Below are 12,103 nucleotides of genomic sequence, written 5' to 3' on the forward strand. Positions count from 1 at the left end.
CTGGGGGGATCTGGAGGCAACCCACTCCAGTATTTTCGCTTGGGGAATCCCATGGACAGAGAAGCCTGGTGGGCTACAGTTCATGGGATCGCAAAGAGCTGGACACGACTGAGTGACTAAGCATATGAAAGGGTGGGTGTGGAGCAGAGGGACAAAGACTGCCTAACCTGGAGGTCGTCACTTGAGTGTGCGGTGTTTCCTTGCTTAAAGATGAGCAGACAGTAAATGGACCAAAGACATGGAAGTTTGGGTGGTGTTGAACAAGCCTCAGGAGCTCCTATTTCACAGTTCCTACTTCCTTGGGCAGAGCAGACCCGGTATCAGGCAGACTTTACCAGGTGTGACCGTCAAATAAAGGGATGGCATAAAGCATTTTGTTAACTCGAGTTATTCTTTCAGGTATCCAGGCTACAAGTAGGTCAGGGTTTCCCGTTTCTCTCTAGGCTGTAGGTAGTCAATGTCTTAGTAATTACTGAGTCATGTTGATCAAAGTTCAGCTGAAACTTTCCTGATGACTAAGCATACACAGCCTTGCCAGAGGACGGAGCAAGTGTGTTTATACAAAATGTCGGCCTTTTTCCTAAGGTAAGATTCTTCTCTTGGTCAAAATTTCTCACTAATGCTGTTGCTTGAGATTAGCTCTAAAACCCTGAAGTTTTAGACAAACTGAATTTCTCTAGTTATTCTCACCATACTAGTAGGGCTACTTTGGTCCAAGAAAGTTTTGCGTGTGTGTATGTGCTTAATAAGACCAGGTAGAGAACTCACATTCTGTGTAAGCAATAAATGTCAGAACATCAGGTACAATTTGATGAACTTTAGAAGAACAGTTATTAAGCAATACAGCCCTTCTCTTTGCTGCAACAAATTATGAAGACTTCACTCTTTAAAAAAGGAGAAAAGCTGAACGGCACTATGAAACTGTGAATCCATTTTTGGTTTATTGTTAGCAACAGGCTGTCATCAAAACTATTTTTATGCCTATTAATAAATGAGTCATAAATAACAATTGTTCCCAATCAGAATATACTTTCAAGGAAAAAAAATTATGGAGAAAGAAATTTATCGTCGTGACTTGGAGCCTAAAAAAAAAAAAAAAAAAACAGTGAAAAAAAAGTATCCTAATTTATTTCAAATAAGTGCTTTATAGTTTTCAAAATGCTTTCACATCTATCTTCCTATTCAGCCCTCACAGGAACTGGATGAGGTCCAGGTAAGATTTATCTTTCAGTTTTACAGGTTGGAAAAACAACAAGCAAAACAAGTGAAGCTCAGAGAGGCTTAGTAATTTGCTTAAGAGGTGAATTGTGGAGCTGGGTCACAAACCAGGTGTTCTGAATCCTGCATCAGCCCTCTTTACTGCTTCTTTAACTGCATGGTCAGATTTCAAAAATATGTATAAAAGGAAATGATCATAGCCTGCTATTTCCTATGTATGTCAAGTAGACAAGATCTAAATAAGATCTATCCGATTAGATACACCTACAAAATTTAACTTACTGGTAATTGGGAAGCAAGGTTTGGCATTTGAAAAGAATATTAAAGCTAACATTTGTTGCTGTTGTTTAGGTACTAAGTTGTGTCCAACTCTTTGTGACCCCGTGGACTGTATCCTGCCAGGCTCCTCTGTCCATGGCATTTCCCAGGCAAGAATACTGGAGTGGGTTGCCATTTCCTTCTCCAGCGGATCTTGCCCCCTCAGGGATCAAACCCATGTCTCCTACATTGCAGGAGTTGCCAGGAAAGGCCTAACACTTATTATTGCTGCTGCTAAGTTGCTTCAGTCGTGTCCGACTCTGGGACAGGGGAGAGGCTCCCCCGTCTCTGGGATTCTCCAGGCAAGAACACTGGAGTGGGTTGCCATTTCCTTCTCCAATGCATGAAAGTGAAAAGTGAAAGTGAAGTTGCTCAGTCTCGTCTGACTATTAGCAACCCCATGGACTGCAGCCCACCAGGCTCCTCCGTCCATGGGATTTTCCAGGCAAGAGTACTGGAGTGGGGTGCCATTGCCTTCTCCGACACTTATTATTAGTACTTGCCAAACTCTCTTCCTTATACAAGCCCTAAAACTACCCAAAAGGTATGTCTTATTTTTTTTTTAGCCTAATTTTACAGAGAATAGACAGAGTCTCAGAGAACTCTCCAAAGTCACTTAACCAGTAAGTTACAGAACAAGGCTCAAATCGAGATTTGTCTGATCCAAAACCCGCACTGGTCCCTGCTCTTTGGTGCAGGCTAATATCCCCGGTACAACTGCCCCAGTAATAAACGCTAATCCATCTTGTTCTCCCAGACCTGCCCAAATGCACAGTATCTAAATAAAGAGGATGAAACCACAGTCTAACACAATGCAAATATAGCCTCATCTGGGAAAGACATGAACTTCAGCTTTGATTTGCTGAGTCATCTTGGTTAAGACCCTCCTTCACATTCTTTCTCTGTTAACAGGAAATGACAATATCAGGGCTGTCTTAATGGCCATTAGCACCAGATTTCTTGCCATCAGGGCTGTCATCACAAGGACACCCCATTGACCAGAAAAGTGGGCCTTTCTTCCCTTACTTTGTCCAATATCCTAGAATGCAAGATGTCAGCTGTTATGCCAGTTATAACCTAATTGACAATAGTGGATAATATTTTTTATATTGCAGCCCCAAAGGCAGACAGCAAAATTCAATGTTGACATGAGCAGTGGTGTTTTTTGAAATATTCGGGCACAACATATTTCCCAACAAATAGTTCAGTTGTTTTTGCTAGCTTTGTATTGTCTTCAAAACATACCACAGGCATTAATCCATATTATGGACTTGCAGCTTTCTTTTTCCTGCTTAAAGTCTAACTTATTTTTAAATTATAAAACTTAAAAGTGCCTGAAACCAGAAAACTTATTTTTTTTTCTGGCACTCATAACTGAAAAAGAGCTGAATTTTCTTTTTCCCTAAGATTTTTTTATAAGGGATTTGCTCTTAGGCGGATGCTTGTTAACTGCAGCTCTTTTTTTTTTCTGACCAACTTTTAATGTTCTGAAAATCGGGGCTTATGATATGAAGAAGGCATTAACAAGTCCTAATCTGGGATAATGAGCTGGATGGATAAATGAGTACATGGCCACCACCAAAAGATCATCATGGCCATAGGTTTGCCCCCCTAAATTAAGTATAGATGTGATTACCTGAACAGGCAGCAGTATTCCCTTAGTGCTAGATTAACAGTCTGAATTTATTTTATGTAATATTCTTTTCAATAGCAATGTCTATTAAAGACATCTGGTGAAGGTCTGTAATGTTTATTCCATGGATAGGCAGCATAAGAGGGTGCTTTAAGAATTCTGTTTTCAGTTTAATGTTATGGGCTGTTAAGGAGAAGGTTTATGGGTGTCACATTATTAGTTGGAATTTGACTCAAATTGAAATCGGGCCCAAGAATTTACTTATCCATAATATTATGAAGGGCTTTTAAAAATATTAAAAAGTTTCACTAAACAAGAATATTAGTATAACTTAATGTTTTACCTGCAGTTCTCAAGCCCATTCAAAATACTTCCTAATCACCAGATTTCAAATTCATATGTTAGCTTGTCTCTCATACTACAAGGCTTTTAAAAATCAGAATTTTATTACATCAGGTCAATATTTTAACCACAAGAAAAAAAAAGAAATATATATTTGCTGAAATGTTTGTGTACAGATGAAAAAGAAAAAAATCCCATATGCCATGGACCCTTCTTTAGGGTTTGATGTGCCAGCTTGAGCCACAGGGGAGGTGAAGGGCAGGGAGGCCTGGCCCGGACAGAAGCTGCCATACTCACACCACTGCAAAGTAGAAATGAATCACTCTGCCCATTGGCCAGGCTTAGCATCCCTGTAATTTCATTTTAAAATCTCAATGATCAAGATGAAAAGAAAGCAATAAAACATATCAAAGTTCTCCTCGTGCACTTTGAAGAGCCCCCTATTCCGCCTGCCTGTGGCCTTGACACCTCTTTTGGCATCACTATTAGTAACACAAGGAGTAATTCACCACTGTCAGGGAATTTGGCTATTTCATCACCTACATGGGAGACCTGCATAACTCCATGGTGATTGCTGTCGAGATGAATTATGTGGCTCCTTCGTGCACTTTTTGATTGAACAGTGATAACTCAGATAATGCATTATCCTGAGCCTCTCTTGGAGAGGAACCTGCTCTTTTTTCCCAGAGCAGTGAAAGAAAGACCCCGTCAAGGCATTTAAAGTGACATCACCATGCCAATCCCCCCTCCTTACAGTCAGTGAGAAGCAATTGCTGTGCTAGATTAAATATAGTAAAGGTAAATCTCCGTGACAACTCTCTCAGCTGTTTAGAGCTGGTGCTAATTGTTCATCAAGTTCTTACAAAAGAGTAGATGAAGCAATGCCCAAAATGTAGCTGATAATATTTATTTTATAATCTCATATTCATATCTGCCAGGGAATCCACTGGCTTTGCCATTTATTCCTTCATCTGTCCATTCATCCATCAATCCATCCATCCATCAGACCCTCCATTCATCATCCATTCATTCACTATTTTAAAATATTTTATTTATTTATTTATTTTTGGATGTGCTGGATCTGCATTACTGCACTCAGGCCTTTCTAATTGCAGCGAGCCAAGGCTACTGTTCATTGTGATGTGCGGGCCTCTCACTGCAGAGATTTCTCTTGCTGAAGACCACGAGCTCTAAAGCACAGGCTCAGTAGTTGTGGCATACGGGCTTAGTTGCCCAGAGGCATGTGGAATCTTCCTGGCCCAGGGATCAAACTTGCGCCCCCTGCATTGACCGGTGAATTCTTAACCACTGGACCATCAGGGAAGTCCCCATTCGTTCACCATTCATTCAACACATACTGTGGCATGCTCACTGGATGCTCAAGCCAGGCACTAGTGATTCAGTAGTAAGCCAAACAGATGGTGTTTCTTTTCTAGGAATTACTGTCTATTGCGGAGATAGAAATTAAGTATTTACAAGTGTGATGAATATTGGGAAGGACATACACAGGATACTGTAGAAAGCATGTCACAGAAGAACCTAACCTCTTCAGAGGAGACAGAAAGACTTCCTGAAAGAAATGATGCTTCACCAGAGACCTAAAGGATGAAAGACTGGGGATGGAGCCCCTTTGGCAGAGGAACAGCAGGTGCAAAGTGTCTGAGGCAGGCAAGAAGTGCAGGGCAACCACGAGAAATTATGATGTCCATCATGGATGAGACGCGGACAGGGAGGGGAAACTGGTGTAAGAGAAGGCTACTAATGGTCCACACTGACCCATGAACAAAACTAAGAAAAAAATAAAGTCAATAAGATTTTATTTGAACATGATTCTAGAGGCGTAAGTAAGTAAGTGAAGTCGCTCAGTCGTGTCCAACTCTTTGCAACCCCAAGGACGGTAGCCCCCCAGGCTTCTCTGTCCATGGGATTCTCCAGGCAAGAATACTGGAGTGGGCTGCCATTTTCTTCTCCAGGGGATCTTCCCAACCCAGGGATCAAACCGGGGTCTCCTGTATTGCAGGCAGATGCTTTGAATCTTAAATAATATTTTATTATGTATATAATATATACTGAGTATATGTATGTCTATAAGATATGTATATATACTGTATGGTGTCTGTATACATATAAGTACTGACACATACAGTTTTGATGACTATATTCTTATTGAGCTATTCTCAAACTATGATTATTAAACTATAGTTTAAGTGAAAATAATAAAATGATCATATTTGTATCCACCACCCAGATTAAGGAATGCCTCTCTATAACGTGTTTTTTTTTTTTTTGCCATACCATGCAGCTGGTGGGATCTTAGTTCTCCAGCCAGGAAACTGGGTCCTATCCACTGGACCACTAGGGAAGCCCTATATCTCTGTAACTTTTAAGACACACTTTTTACCCTCTCCAACACACTCCCTCTCCTTCACATTTGTTTATAATTTTACCACATAAGTGCATATCACAAAACACCATATTGGTGTGTGTATTTCCCTGAATTTTATATAAATGCAATTATATTCTGTGTATTTTTCTGAGACTTTCTTTCTTGCACAAGACATGTTGAGAGTCATTTATGTTGATGTATAAACATTTCCTTTTCCTGGCAATAGAATAGAACTTCAATTTGGAGCTAAACTTCATGATGAGAGGCAAAGAAGTATAAATTTTGCAAATCTATAGGCAATTCTCAGATTTTTTTTTTATTCATTAGTTATCTCTGGCCTTCCTCACCCATCTTCATTAAGTAGCAGTGAAGCCAATAATGAGCAATATATTTACTGGATGCTACCTGATATTTTCAAAAAGCTCTGTACTTTATGCCATGCAAGCATATAATCACATTTAATCCTTACCACAATGGAAGGAGGTACGCATGCCCCAAATTTCCAGTTTGACAAGTGAGGGAATTGAGGTCTAGAGAGATTAGGTGACTTGGTGAGGTGTCCCTTTAGGTGGCAGAGAAGTACAAAATCCAGTGTTTTCTTCTGTCTTCTTCGTTGCCAAACTGGGCCATTCAAGCCTTTAGGCCTGCCTCTGTTCCTGCCAAACTGGGAACAGGGTGATCCTAAAGGTTTGAATGATTGGGAAACTCCATGAACAATTTTTCCTAATAGTTTATCTCATTTCAACCTCTGGGTGTGAGTCAAAGACAAACCCATTCTGATTGAATCCCAAGTCTTAAACTTACCCTTGCTTCTAGACTTGTAAGATTTTAAAGAAAAGCAACATCACAACCTACACTGATCAAGTATTGATCTCAAGGAAAGCTACATTCAATACCTACTCTCTACACTCTTGCCTGGAAAATCCCAAGGACAGAGGAGCCTGGTAGGCTGCAGTCTATGGGGTTGCTAGGAGTCGGACACGACTGAGCGACTTCACTTTCACTTTTCACTTTCATGCGTTGGAGAAGGAAATGGCAACCCACTCCAGTGTTCTTGCCTGGAAAATCCCATGGACAGAGGAGCCTGGTAGGCTGCAGTCCATGGGGTCGCACAGAGTCGGACACGACTGGAGCAACTTAGCAGCAGCAGCAGCAACACTGTGTATAAATTTGGAGTACATTGCAGTGATTTAGTGATGAGACAAATTTGCCACAAATACCTTGCATTCTAAAGCTTTCAAAGCTTTTCATTAATTTCTCATAACCCAGTATCCCTCATAGATGGTATTGGCTCCGCAGGCACACTTGCGCTTGTCAGGAGTTGAATGATTGTTCAGGGAGATGAAGTGATCAGGAGCAAGATCTTGTCACTCCTGATCCAGTTTTCTCTCACGTGCTCTGTCTACACCCAAGAGTACTTTCAGCTGTGGCACTGCCTGAGGTCATCTTCAGAGCGTCTCTGAGGGCCTGAATCTAAGTGGACCGCTGAGCTCAGCCTTGAGCAGAAACTATTTGCCATAGTTTCTGTGCTGAGGGTGAGTTTCCAGGCTGGTTTTGTAGTCCAGGGCTGGGTCACCACAGGACAAGCTTTCCGAGCCTTGGAGCTGATGTGAAGCATCAGGTATTGGTGTGTAATTTGCACACCAACCTCTAAATTTGCAACTGTATTTTTTTTAATCACACCATTCTACCCCATTAGCTCTACTTTGAAATATGTTTATCTATAAAACAAACCACTTTAAAAAAGTTTTTATTTTATATTGGGGTATAGTTGATTAATAATGTTGTGTTAGTTTTAAACCACTTTAAAAATACTTAGGTCTCATGGTCTTTTCTGGGGCTTCCCTGTTGGCTCAGTGGTAAAGATTCTGCCTGCCAATGAGGGAGCCACAGGAGATTTAGGTTCAATCCATGGGTTGGGAAGATCCCCTGGAGAAACCCACTCCAGTATTCTTGTCTGGGAAATCTCATGGAAAGAGGAGCCTGGTGGGCCACAAAAAGAGTAGCATGTGACCAATCACACAGGCACATATGGTCTTATCTTGCATAAATGAATGCCTAATTAGGCTTTAACCCTGGAATAGCTCCTGGCCCTCCATTCTGCTCCAAGGATTGTCACACCTGCACCCACGCCCTGCAGTCCACATAGTCCCTTGGCATTTAAAGAGCCTAGATTCACTGTTTGAATCACTCCAGAGAACCCCAGGAGAACCTTGACCTGTACTGATTTGTAGTTGAGGTGAGACAAATTTGATTAAAGTGAACTGCAAGGTTGGAGAGTGGACACCCAGATACTTTAGCTACTGAATGAACGTGATCAACTGCTCGTGATCTGAGTTTGGGAGCAGCTTCACTCTTCTCTCTCCATTCTCAAGCTCAATTATGGGAGAAGTTATGCGCTAAAGTGGTATTTGCCAATTTGAGGATATACAAAGGTCTGGGGTATCCTTCTTAAATGCCAGGAGTCTTCTCTAGTCATCTGTAACATTCCTTGAATGAAACATTCCACATATGTATACATATATGTTGTAGTAGTTCAGTCGCTCAGTCATCTCCAACTCTTTGCCACCCCATGGACTGCAGCACTCCAGGCTTCCCCGTCTATCACCAACTCTCGGAGCCTGTTCAAACTCATGTCCATCAAGCCAGTGATGTCATCCAATAGTCTCATCCTCCATCATCCCCTTCTCCTTCTCCTCCTGCTTTCAATCTTTCCCAGCACCAGGGTTTTTTCCAGTAAGTCAGTTCTTTGCATCAGGTGGCCAAAGTATTGGAGTTTCAGCTTCAGCATCAGTCCTTCCAATGAATATTCAGGACTGATTTCCTTTAAGATGGACTGGTTGGATCTCCTTGCAGTCCAAGGGACTCTCAAGAGTCTTCTCCAACACCACAGTTCAAAAGCATCAATTCTTTGGTGTTCAGCTTTCTCTATAGTCCAACTCACATCCATACATGACTACTGGAAAAACCATAGCTTTGACTAGATGGATCTTTGTTGGCAAAGTAATGTCTCTGCTTTTTAATATGCTGTCTAGGTTGGTAATAGCTTTTCTTCCAAGGAGCAAGCATCTTTGAATTTCATGGCTGCAGTCACCATCTGCAGTGATTTTGGAGCCCCCAAAAATAAAGTCACTGTTTCCATTGTTTCCCCATCTATTTCCCATTAAGTGATGGGACCAGATGCCATGATCTTAGTTTTCTGAATGTTGAGTTTTAAGCCAACTTTTTCACTCTCCTCTTTCTCTTTCATCAAGAGGCTCTTTTGTTCTTCTTCGCTTTCTGCCTTAAGGGTGGTGTCATCTGCATATCTGAGGTTATTGATATCTTTCCTGACAATCTTGATTCCAGCTTGTGCTTCGTCTAGCCTGGCATTTTGCATTATGTACTCTGCATATAAGTTAAATAAACAGGGTGATAATATACAGCCTTGACATACTCCTTTCCCAATTTGGAAAATTCTGTTGTTCCATGTCCAGTTCTAACTGTTGCTTCTTGACCTGCATACAGATTTATCAGGAAGCAAGTAAGGTGGTCTGGTATTCCCACCTCTTGAAGAATTTTCCATAGTTTGTTGTGATCCACACAGTCAAAGGCTTTGGCATAGTCAATAAAACATAAGTAGATGTTTTTCTGGAATTCTCTTGCTTTTTTGATGATCCAATGGATATTGGCAATTTGATAGGACCTATGAAAAAGTTTCAAATATGAAAGAAATGGTATTTACTTCGTATGGTTAGAACAGTGGTTCCCAGCTAGGGTTGCTTCTTGCTCCCTGGGGGCTTTTGGCAATATTTTGTTGTTGTTGTTTAGTCACTAAGTTGTGTCTGACTTTTGCAACCACATGAATTATATAGCCTGCCAGGCTCTGCTGTTCATGGAATTCTCCAGGCAAGAATATTGGAATGGGTTGCTATTCCCTCCTCCAGGAGATCTTCCCAACCCACAAATCGAACCTGCATCTCCTGCAGCTCCTACATTGGCAGGTGGGTCCTTTACCACTGAGCCACCTGGGAAACCCCCTTTGGCAATATTTAGAGATATTTTTGATTGCTGCAACTGGCCAGAAGGAGTGTGCGGGGTTTGGGGTTGGGGTTGCTTCTGCATTTACTGGGCAGAGGTCAGAGATACTGCTAATCCTCCTATAGTGCTTAGTGTGGCTCTCCATGACAAATCACTGTCCAGTACAAAATGTCAATAGTGCCAGTGTTGAGAACCTAGGATTAGAGTGGTATTTTCTCTCTTGTTCTAAAATTTCATGACATTTTTATAATTCAGGCATAGCTCAGAGATATTACGGGCTCAGTTCCAGACCACCACAATACAATGAATATCGCAATAAAGTGAGTGACACAAGTATTTTGGTTTCTCATTGCGTGTAAAAATTATATTTATGCTATACTATAGTATATTAAGTGTACAATAATAGCATTATGTCTAAAACCCAATGTTTATACGGGGTTGGCCAAAAAGGTCTTTTGAGTTTCTCCATAAGATATGACAGAAAAATCCAAATGAACTTTTTGGCTAACCCACTGCCTTAATTTGGAGAAGGAAATGGCAACCCACTCCAGTATTCTTGCCTGGGACATCCCATGGACAGAGGAGTCTGGTGGGCTACAGTCCATGGGGTCGCAGAAGGGTTGGACATAACTTAGTGACTAAAACAGTGAAAAATACCTTAATTAAAAATACTGTAGTGCTAAAAGATGCTAACCATCGTTGAAGTCTTCAGTGAGTCATAGTAGTAACATCAAAGATTGTTGATCACAGGTCAACAGAACAAATATAATAATGATGAAAAAGTTTCAAGTATGTTGAGAATTACCAGAATATGATAAACCTGTATGTATGATATTTCATAATGTCATTGTGCTTAGGTTTTCCTTTTTTTTCTTCTAGTAAGTTTTGTCACCCCAGATTCTAAACCATCATCATTCTCTTTCTGGAAAATTTCTTTTATGATTTAAATTGTGTCCTCCCCTTTTATTAAGGGCTGACCAATCAAAAGCCATGTGTGAAATCTCTGTATTTTGGGTAAATCTATTGTTTAGGATAGAGTTCACAATGGTACTCAGTTCATTTTATGCTTTCAGAATATACTTTTCTTAGAGCTCAGGGCTAGAAATGTTTCACCTTTGTAGGTTATATTCGTTGACTTTGGGGCCATAAGCACAGTGGGTTCCTCACTTTGCCTTTGCTGCTAGGAAACTTAGGTGCTACGTTTTCTCCTCCTATCTTCCTCATCCCTTCACCCTCTTTCCTTGTTGATTCTTCCTGTCTTCTTAGATCTTGTTCACTTTTCTATCTGTACATAACGTTATTTATAAACCTTTTAGAGTTAATTAATTTCTTAACTAAAATTGTCCCCTCCTCTCTCAATGTCTCCCCTTCCACAAATTCTTTGTGGAATTTTTCCCCCAGAGATTTTTTTCCCCTGTGAGTTTTTATTCCATATCTTATCTCTTTCATAATTTTAAATGTAGCTAATTTATTAGTTCAGAATGTTGCATTAGCTCATGTCCCTGTTTAATGTTCCTGCTGTCTCTCTTCACAGCAGATTGCTGCCTTTGTGTGATCTGTAAATTTTGTGGTGAATTTGTGATCAGTGGAAAATACGGTTTGATGGTTGTCATTGGAATCCCATGCATCTTTGTTGGTCAAGGAATGAGTATATATACATTCTTTTTGAAAGTTATTAGTAGTGATTTTTAAATATACACATATGCTATATTTCATAGTAAAATTTACTAGTATAGTAAAAGTAGAAAATTATTTGAAATTTTTGTTACATCACCATATAAACAATAGTAAAATGAACTCGGTGTCATATAGCTGGGTATCGTCAAATAAGAGCATGTAGAATGTTAAAATATAAAAGTTGAGTCTATGATTTTTTAAAAAGTCCTGGCCTAGAAGTAACATCCATCACTGGTCTTCCTATTCCCGTGGCAACCATTCCAGTGGCCACGCTTAGATGCAAAGGGAACTAGAGTCTCTGGTTGAGCCGCTGTTTCTCTGCGTAGAGGGAAGTGTGAATTTCAGTGATCAGCTTGCCATTTCCACCACAGTGGGCCTGATCCCAGCATAAAGGTAGTTCTCTTCCTTTCTCTTGCTAGTCTCCCTATGATTGAGCCTTCTGTATGTTACAGGGTCTCCTCATCACACCCTCACTCCCACTCACTGCTTTTCTAAAGATAGCATCAGCA

General features: G+C 40.6%; 1 long non-coding RNA gene across 1 annotated transcript in view; it reads left to right on the forward strand.

The window, feature by feature from the left end:
• Nucleotides 1-478: 478 nt before the first annotated feature.
• Nucleotides 479-12,103, forward strand: part of LOC139176694 (uncharacterized) — a 38,081-nt gene continuing 26,456 nt past the window's right edge. Inside the window, exon 1 of the long non-coding RNA XR_011561101.1 lies at nt 479-585. This is a non-coding gene — a long non-coding RNA (uncharacterized lncRNA). The remainder of the gene's footprint in view (nt 586-12,103) is intronic.

This window comes from Bos indicus, chromosome 17, assembly GCF_029378745.1.
Source record: "Bos indicus isolate NIAB-ARS_2022 breed Sahiwal x Tharparkar chromosome 17, NIAB-ARS_B.indTharparkar_mat_pri_1.0, whole genome shotgun sequence".
Taxonomy (NCBI): domain Eukaryota; kingdom Metazoa; phylum Chordata; class Mammalia; order Artiodactyla; family Bovidae; genus Bos; species Bos indicus.